Genomic DNA, 10,181 nt, shown 5'->3' with positions numbered 1-10,181 from the left:
GCTGGTTGTTAAGCATTTACTAGCATATCCCTCGTTATCATTATCCCCCATTTTACAGATTAAGAAACTGAAAGAGAGTATAGTAATTTGCCCAAAGTGCTTAGAACTACTAAATGTCTGAGCCAGATTTCAAATTTAGGGTTTTCTGACTCCAAGTCAAGCACTCTATTCACTGTAGTGACCCCAGGCTTGTATTAATTCATTTTAATTCACATTAGCTTTTTTTCCCTTTTCTTTCTTTTTCTTTCTTTCTTTTCTTTCTTTCTTTCTTTCTTTCTTTCTTTCTTTCTTTCTTTCTTTCTTTCTTTCTCTCTCTCTCTCCCCCTTCCTTCCTTCCTTCCTTCCTTCCTTCCTTCCTTCTTCTTTCTTTCTTTCTTTCTTTCTTTCTTTCGCATACAGCATGTTATACAATTGACTCAAAGTATATCTGGTAGTCCCCCAGTTCTTTTTCATATGACTATTGTCAGCTAAAATTCTCCTCACACCACGCCTTTCCTCACTCCCGTTCTGTATTGGTATAGTTGATTTGAGGCACCAAGGTATAGACTTCACATTCAGCTCTTATAAATTTCATTTCATGTTGCTCTTACATCTCTCTTCTCAGATACTAATCTCAGTATACTTTTTCTTGACTTTTTTGCATGCTCACAGAGGTACTGGCCTGAACTATTTGAAATCTCACCCTATTTTAAGACAATCTCAGTCCTATATTCTGTCCTGGTTCCTCCTGTAGTCTTTACCTGATAACATGGCCTGTCTTCACGGAGATAGAGACAATTGCCAAGAGCTGAGCCTGGGAGAGGCAGTTCCTTTCAGGTAGTCAGGCTGCAGCTGGTGAGTTCAAATTAATCAATTTATACATCATTACTGTGCAACAACCATGTGCTGCTCAGCCCCGTTCTAGGCACTTTGGGGGACATAGCAGAAACAGAAGGCATGATCTCTGTCCTTGAGGGACTTAAAGCCAAAACGGGAAGAGAAGATGCTCATCTGAGGACAATAACAAGACAATTTGTAAACATGTCAGATTGCACAGCACAACTCTGGGAGAAAGGAGTCTGGCTGCACTGGTTGTGCCCTGGGCCTGAAGGGAAGCATGAATGTTGAGGTTCAGTAGGAAGTGGAGGTCTAGACTACAGATGTGTCAGACTTTAGGCAAAACTCCTAAGGCTCCATCCTCTACCCCCCACCTCCCAGTTAAAATGCAGTTGGGAAGTGTTTGGAAAAAAAATAAAAATGCAATAGAACATAGATAATGTTAGTTTGTAATTTTCTAAGTCAGTATGCAGTCTACAGGATCCAATTTTATTTGAATTAGATACTTTTAGTATAGAGAGAATGTGTGGGGCAGTGGAAAGAACATGGTGCTAAATGAGATAATATGTATATGTTTGAAACCCAGCTCTGACATTTGCTAACATTACCCTAGGCAAGACACTTAACTTCAGCGAGGCTCAGTTTCCTTATTTGTAAAACAGTGGCAATAAAATTTGTACTATCTACTTTACAGAGTAATTGTGAGGAAAGTGCTTGAAAATCTTAATATGTTTTATAAATATGAGCTGTCATTATTTGATAATAATGGTAGTGAGCAGTTGACTAAATAGGGGAAAATATTTTCTCACCCTTTATTACTACCCCCATCCTTTCTCCCAGCAACCAACCAGACACACACATTCTCTCTCTGTCTCTGTCTCTGTCTCTGTCTCTCTCTCTCTCTCTCTCTCTCTCTCTCTCTCTCTCTCTCTCTCTCTCTCTCTCTCTCTCTCATTTTCTCTGCTTTAGGTCTCTCTCTGGTTCTGTTTTTCTCTCTCTGTCTCTGTCACTCTACTTTTTTTTTCTATACTGCCATAGTCTGGTTAATTTCTGACACATGTTAGACTACCATGAATTGAAGGATATAGGCTTCTAATCCTGAAAAGACACAGAGAACCTTGATCTGAAAGATTCTTTGGATGACTTAAGGTCAGCTCAGATCCCAGGGGTTCTAGACCAAACAAACATCCATTGGAATTGACCTCAGAGTTAATCTTGTCCTCTACAGGTTTTCTAGGACTCATATATAGTCTATTCCTATATTAATTCCACCATATTCTCAATTTATCCCTTTAGGGGTAGGAATGCCTAAAGTGTGTGTGTTAAGTTTTTAATAAAATCACAGAATTTTAAAGACTAATTAATCTTGTGCCTATGCCAAAAAGAGCTTACTCTTCCCACTTGTACCTACCTATTGAAATTCTATCCATCTTACCCTTCAAGGCTCAACTTAATGCCACTCTCTTCTCAAGCTCTTCTATGATTACCCCATTTATAGGTGACCACTCACCCTTTGGAACTCCCCCAGAGCTGTAGTTATCCCTTTTCTTTCTTCAATGCACCCGTCATAATCCATTTTATAAAATATTTAATTGTATATATTTTATCTCTGCTACTGGATCATAAACCCTTTGAGAGCAGATATGCCTTATTTGTTTTTGAATTGTTCTGCACTTAGTAGAGTGCTTTTAATACAGTGAACATTTAGCAAGCACTTAATAAATTTGAATGAGTTCTGAATTTAACCACAATTTTATAGGAAATTAAAGACTAGAAAGACTGAGTGATGTACCTGTGGTTACAAAGCACGTTAATATCAGAGAAAGCAGTAGAATCCAAATCTCCCAAGTCCAACTCCATGATTTTTGATGTACTATCCTTCCACGTCAACACTTATGTAGCCTAAGGCTAACCTGGTAGAGAAGGAAACCCTGGGTATCTGTCCCTCTTCCTTATAAAACAAAACTGAACAGGTTTTCACAGGGGAAAAAGGCACCCAATGACCAAAAGCTGATGGGGAGGTGACCATGAAAGGGGAGGGTGGTGTAGAAAGACAAGGCATAGAGAGTCGCCAAAGATAAATTTTGTCAGCTTCACAGTTATGCTGAGGGCCAGTTCTACTTATAGAGCTCTTTGGAAGTTTGGGCAGTGAGGATGTAAGTCAAGCACTCTATATACTGTAATGGCAACAGGAAGGAAACGCAGGGATGGGTCATAAAAACTTTTTTTGTGTGTTTGGAATTCTTCAGGATTTGTTTTTGATTTTCCTGTTTTATGAGCCAAAGAAAATTATATTAAGTTTATTTATTAGTGATTCTAAATGTTTTTATAACAATTAAATATAAGTGAATTTAACATATTAGAAGAATTCTATAGTATCTGTCCTTGAAAGACTGATAATATACTATACAAATTATGCCAATCATACAAAGCCAGTTTTCAGTGCCTGTTCAACTAAGAAGAATCCTATTCAGCACACTTCTCCTGAAGCGGTTTATACTGAGCAAGCTTTGCTTTCAGCTTTTTGTTTTCTTCTACTGCAGCTTCATATTTCTCTTTCACCTCTGCCAATTCTAGGCAAGGCAACTCTATTTCAGGATTTTCTGGAGTTGCAGCTCCTAAGTGATGCTTTAGAAAATCCAGTGTGCTATTATTGGGCTTTTCTGGTTCTTCATACAGGGCCAATACTTTGGTGAGCGTGTCTGGCACTCCCGACTTCTCTAGGTACCTCCGGAACTGCTCCCACTTCGAGTTGGCGGCTTTGTAATAGGCCATAGTAACGGCAGCAGCGGACGGCCATAAAAGCTTTTTTAAAAAATAGCCTTACTCTTCTCATTTCACCATAATTAAACTATGCTTCCAAAAGAGAATATCTTTCATAAGAATGCACAGAGTGTGGGCAAGATGTGCATAGGGAAACTTTACTGTTGGCCCTTCCCCTTCCTAGAAGGGAGGACAGCAGACTGGGTTCTTGATCCCTTCAGAACAGCCAATTATGGGAATGCTGACCCCACATACAAGGTAGTCCTATAAGACTCTCCATGTTTCCTCTCCCCTCCCCATCTTCACCGCCACCCTTTCCATGATTAGGGATGGGAGAGCTAGTCACTCCTGGTGATCTGAGGAAACAATGTACAAAATGAGTGTCTCCAACAGCCCTAGAGAAAATGATTATTACAAAGTTCCAGCCATCAGACTATGCCAGCACCAGAAGTTGGAGATTCCTTTCTGAGTAACTGGTTTTAACTGCTCAGCTGCTTTGGGCAGCCCCACTTGGGACATGAAAGTAAAGAAAGCTCTAATGAATGAATACACAGTATGGTCTTTGTGATCCACTGACCTTTCCATCAGTCCCACGTGAGCCAACAGGAAGGAGGGCTCACTAAGCAGCTAGATTTTCCCCTGGAGGGAGGCTGATCTATTGGGGTGTATGGTTGTATTTACTGCCCCAGCATCTGGAAAGCAGAGGCCACTGTTTCACAGAGGAGCGGCTGTCAGCAAAATGTCAATACTGCCCAGCACTGCCTCCTGAGCTCAGAACTATTCCTCCACAAATCTTCAGCAGAGTCCATCGCAGGTGAGCTCAAAGCCAAGTGGGTGGGAGTTACTCCGCATCTCTTTGGTAACAAAGAGATTCCAGGAAGGTCCAGGGGCTGTGAATTTGACAAACTGTCTCGTATTTTTAAATGAAAAAATGATACTTCATCTTTCTAATGACAGAAAACTTGGAGGTGGTTTACAGTAATATATGCCTTTTTTTAATACATGTCCTGCAATCCCAGTCCAAAGGCAATATGAAGGATGGAGTAGCAGGCAGAAGGTTAATAGAGCATCGGTCCTTTTTTTAATTGAAAAAATGACTAAGGGACCATGTAGTAGACTGAGCGGTAATATTATTACAGGCTGTAAGTACCGTTCCGGAGACTTACTGTTCATCTGGGAGTAGAGTAATGAACATCAAGCCATGTCTCTAAGCTTCAATGGGAATGTGAACTCATTCTCAAGTAGGTTAATAACCACCTCTCTGTTTAAAAAAAAAGAGAGAGATAATTTTAAGAAAATGCATCTATCTTTTTTCTTTCTTACTTTGCTTCCTACAAGACCTCTGAGAAATAAACACACCAAATCCTGGTCCAGTTTTAGCACAACTCCTCTTTGCTAAGCCTTGTCCATTGAATTCTGTATGTTTGCAGCAAGGTAAGACTTCCTTATTATGCTGGAGCTGACAGATTTTGATTTTCTTCTTTTCTTTCTTTTCCTTTTTTTTTTGTCTTGTGCAATACAAAAAGGGATTACATCCTTGGAATGCACTATCCAGTTGGAGCTAATGTAAAGCAGATAATAGGCCACCCATAACTGGGTAAGGAATATCAATGAAATTAATGGAAATGCTTTGGAAATTATAAAGTGTTGCCCTTGTACAACAAATTAGGGAGATTCTATTTTTCAGTTTTGTTTTCATGCAATGATTCTTATTCAGTTCAGGGTTTTAAAATGGATTAAAAACCTTCCCAACATTTTGAATATTCTAATTCAGTACATTATCTGGTGGAAAACTGAGCTGGTGGCAATTTTGCTGAGTGAATGAATGAATGAATGAATTTGCAACAAAATAAATGAAGAGTGAGTGAGTGCTTTTCTGTGACTTTCACCTGTGACTCCCCAAACCCTTTACTACAAAGATGATTAGCTCTATTTCAGAGCCTGCCTTAGGAATCTGGTCAAGGCCAAGGAGGGAACCATTGGTTTGATAATGAAAAATGTGAGCATGAAAGAGGGCCTTACTGAGGATTGTCCCACTAACAATGAATTGCCAACTAATGCCCTAATTGCTCAGCTTCTCCTTCTAATGAATAGCCCTGTACACAGGCCCTTAGATTTAGAACAAGTAGGGGCCTTGGAGGTCACCTAGTCCAACCCCTTCATCTTACAGACAAGGAAACTGAGGCCCACAAAGGTAAATCAACTTACATAGGTAATAATGGGCAAGTCTGGGATTTGAACCCAGGTCATCTGACTGCAAATCCAGTGTTCATTACCACACTGCCTCCCCTACTTTAGGGTCTTGGCTACATGGTTAGCTGTTGAATTGGGTCAAAGTTTTGTATCCCAGAACCTGGCACACAGGAGGTGCTTAATAAATACTTGTTGATTGATAGATTGATTGGATGTTTCAGGTCCTAAAGATACAATTTTCCTGATAGCAAACTATTCTGGCATAGATAGCTTAAATGATTCCCCTCAGCTCTCCAGTCTACTTTCATACTGGCTAGGGTTTCAGCAACTGCACTCAGCAACCAGGGCCCAGAGTAGGAGTCAGGGTTCAGTGGGTTTCATTGATGTGGGGTCAAGTTCGGGTTGAGTTGTTACCAAGGTAGTCAATCTTAAGAAACCAGGGCTGAGCCTAAGAAGCAAGGTTGTTGATAAGACTAGTACAGAAATCTTTACCAGGAAATTTGAGCTGGGGTCCAAAGCTCCAGTAAGTCCATAGGTAACAGGAATAGCACTGGGGAAGCTTATAACAGTTATGAGTGTTAACTATTTACTCAATTCTCCACAGAATGCTGTTGTTATGCTCATCACACACACGGCCTATTTGTCTGTCAGTGGCCCTCAGATGGGAAAGAACCTGGGCCTGTGTAGCCCATGTCCTGAACAACAAAAACAACAACAAAAATCCAAGAAGTGCCAGTATGGGAAAGAGGTTCATCTATTGAATGCAAACCTGTGAAAAGTCAATTTAATGTCTGCCCAAGAGCAAGCTCTATCCAATGGGGGGTTACCTAGAGCACCCACCAATGACTCATTACCAAAAGCACAAACTGATGAAAAGACACCTTTGCTGCCATTTAAGTGGGGGTAGCTAGGTGGCTCAGTGGATAGAACGCTAAGCCTTGAGTCAGGAAGACCTGAGTTCAAGTTTGGCTTCAGATACTTAGTAGCTGTGTGACCTTGAGCAAGTCATTTAATCTCTATCAGCCTTAGTTTCTGCATCTATAAAATGGGGATAATAATAGCACCAATGTCCCAGGATTGTTGTGAGGATCAAGATAATAGTTGTAAGGTGATTAGCATAGTACCTGGTATATATATATATCAAATACTATATAAATGTTTCTTCTTCTTCTTCTTCTTCTTCTTCTTCTTCTTTTTCTTCTTTTTCTTCTTCTCTTCTTCTTCTTCTTCTTCTTCTTCTTCTTCTTCTTCTTCTTCTTCTTCTTCTTCTTCTTCTTCTTCTTCTTCTTCTTCTTCTTCCTGTACTTTTTCAGGGCTACAACTAAGAATTATTATACCTGGGCCAAATTTGCTAATGGGAGTTAGAGATGGTCATCCCATAAAGCAGGCTGATGGGTTGGCCCACTGGAAATCTGCTACAGAGAAATGTGCCCTGCTCTACTCCCATTCCCAGATGTTGGTGTCCTGAACAAGCCCTGATTGATTCACATTAGTTATCGCTCTAGACTGAAAGAATAAGACTCTGGACTTTCTTAAATCCAAAGGCAAGCTGGACAGATCACTGAATTTGGATGATCTGATTTTGAATACTGCCTTAGACATTTATCAGCTATGTGACCCTGAGTAAGTCTTATCTCTCTTTATTAACTTTCCTTATCTATAAAAAAGGAATAAATAATAACATCTTCCTCAGAGGGTTATTCTGTGGATCAAATGAAAACACGTTTGCATAGCATTTTGCAAACCTTAGGTACTATATAAATGCCAGCTATTGTGACTATTGTTGTTGTAGCAGTAATGGGTACACTGTAGCTAAATCCTTCATAGCCTGGCAGACTACATCTTTCTGGATTCTAGGGTACCCTGAGGGATTTGGGCATAGTACTTTTCTATTGCTGTCGGTTCAAACCCCCTCAGACTGTGCCCACAATATTGTTAGGTCCCAATAAATAGTGCCCCAGTTCCAGTTAGTCACTTAACATCAGTTGGTTTATATAAAGGGATATTTAATTTGAAGACATAGCAAGAACAAAGCATAAACATCTTTCTCCAACACTATTGGGACTCATTCCTTCCCCAAACCACTTCATGTCTGGGGAGAGTAGGTTTATCCTTAGCATACATAACAACATTCCCACTCAGTTCATGTCCAGCTGCAGCAAGGGCTGCTGGAGGAGACTTCATCTCACCTACCACTGGACTAGTTTTAGAAGGTCGTGCTCTGCTTTTAGGGGTATCAATGCTGAGCTTGCTGCAAAAATCAAAATTCTAGAACCTTAGAACACTGAAGTGTTCTCTTGACCTTTTAAAACTCCCAATTTCAGAGGCTTCAATTCCTTCACCTAAAAGGCAAAAGAACCTATGTAGAGGCCCTTTCAGAAGGCTGAATGGCTTCAGAGAGAAGGCCCCAAGTCTCTCACTAGATGAGATGAATAAAGGAATCCCACCACCAGAGTGAAGATGGAACGAGAATGTCCAAAAAAGGCTTGGCCAATGCTGACTCAGTTTCAACTACACAGCCAGTTAAAAACCTGCTCCACCTCGTAACCGCATGGTGTAGTGGACCAGAACCAGTTACAGGAGTTCTATGGAAGCTCCATACTTTGCAAGACATTTCTGTTCTATATTACATTACAGCTGTCCTAGAAGTAGGCTCTCCCAGCTCTCCCCCTGGGAAAACAGCATCCGAGGCCTCCGTGCACTCACAGAGCCCATTATGGTATTATTAAATGTGTCTCCCTGGTCAGAAGACCTGAGTTTGAATCCTATCTCAGACTACTGATAGCTGAGTATGGGCAAGTTATGTCACCCAGTTTCCTCATCTTTTGTAGTTATTGTTCAGTCATTTCAGTTGTGTCTGACTCTTTGTGACCCCATTTTGGTACACTTGGTGGATTTCTTTGCAAAGATACTAGAGTGATTTGTCATTGTTTTCCTCCAACTCATTTTACAGATGGGGAACTGAGGCAAACAGGGTTGAGTGACTTGCCAAGTGTCTGAGGCCAGATTTGAACTAAGGAAAATGAGTCTTCCTGACTCCAGGTCTGATGCTCTATCCACTGAGCCACCTAGCTGCCCCTTCCTCATCTCAGAATTGGAAATAATACAACTTCCATTAACTGCTCAGGTCATTGTTTCTGTTAGCAAGGTGCATTACAAGCCTTAAAATGCTACGAAAAGTGAGTGATTGTTCTTATCAACTCAAAACTTTTAAAAAAATAATTTTTACATGTAATTGAGGAAAAATAAAATTTTATTTGAAAAAAAGCAATGTGACTAGTACACAAGGCGGTTCCAGTCGGCTTCCTCCTCAGCAAAGGGAAGGAGTTGAATGAAATGAGTATTAAGGTCACCTGTGGCTCTCACATTTGATGGCTCGGTGAGTGTGCTTGAAGGCAGAAGGAGAAAGCCTAGCTACATCTGCATGGGTATCCTCGGTCTTTTCTCAGGGTGCTTCTTGGCATTAGTTTTAAAACTGTCAACAAACTAGGGTTATTTCTCTGCCCAGAAAAACCCCACAGCATATTGACTATTGAGGGGATGAAAGGCTCCCCAATAGCTTGTAGCTGCTCTGGGAACCTCAGAGAAATGATGTATACAGGTTACAAATAGAGGACATTAAAACAATAAATGATGCTAATAATGCAAAAAGAGGCTGCAAGAAGAAAAAAAAACCATCATTCTGACTAGAGCAGTGTGAACTGAAAACCTTGGGGAAGAAATGCTGGAATATTAAATAAAAGATGTAACTTGTATAAATTGTCACCGTAAATTCTAATTTGGACCAAGAGGAGGCCAATGGTCTGGCTTGAAGGGCCCTGGCTCCGGGGACCTGAGGCCAAGCTCCTTCATGTCTGACTAGGCTCGGTCCTGGAAAGGCAGCCCCCCTCCCCACTCTCGTCCCCAAAGGGGTCAAGGCTAGACTTGGTAATAGGGAGGGCTTTGGGGAAGAAGAAGCAGGCTATAGGGGGAGGGGTGGAGGCCTCGTTAAATGAAATGTGTTGCTTCAGTGTGAGCTTTAGGAGGGGGTGGACAGCCAGAACTGGTGAGCAACTCCTCGTTAAACATTTTCTGTCTGGGCAGCCCGACTCCCCACTGCTGACCTCCCTCCCCAGAGATGGCCTACCGGGGAAATAATGCTGCAGTGGTCAAATGGGAAATCTTGACAAGGATGAACAGAAAAACTTAATGAGGCAACTCTGGAAGGACTTGGATCGAAATTTATTTTCAAGTGAGCTTGGGGCCACAGGATTTCAGCCGGAGGCTGTGCAGATAAAAACACCGAGATTTCTGTTTGCTTTTTTTTTTTAAAGGCAGTCGAGGAGCGGGTAAAGATGAGGCTGTCCTTGCAAGCTGATTACTAGAATGTAATCATTCTCTGAGCCTTTTTTTTCTTTTTGCCACAGATA

The 10,181-nt window shown here is 41.0% G+C and overlaps 1 pseudogene; it reads right to left on the bottom strand.

Annotated features, from left to right (window-relative positions):
- Positions 1–3,282: 3,282 nt before the first annotated feature.
- LOC110213383 (c-Myc-binding protein pseudogene) lies at positions 3,283–3,591 on the bottom strand (annotated as a pseudogene).
- Positions 3,592–10,181: the final 6,590 nt, after the last annotated feature.

The sequence above is a fragment of the Phascolarctos cinereus genome, unplaced genomic scaffold, assembly GCF_003287225.1.
Source record: "Phascolarctos cinereus isolate Bilbo 61053 unplaced genomic scaffold, phaCin_HiC Scaffold_4;HRSCAF=312, whole genome shotgun sequence".
Lineage (NCBI taxonomy): Eukaryota > Metazoa > Chordata > Mammalia > Diprotodontia > Phascolarctidae > Phascolarctos > Phascolarctos cinereus.
Note: the sequence above shows the minus strand (reverse complement) of the source record. Positions and strands in the feature narration are given on the sequence as shown.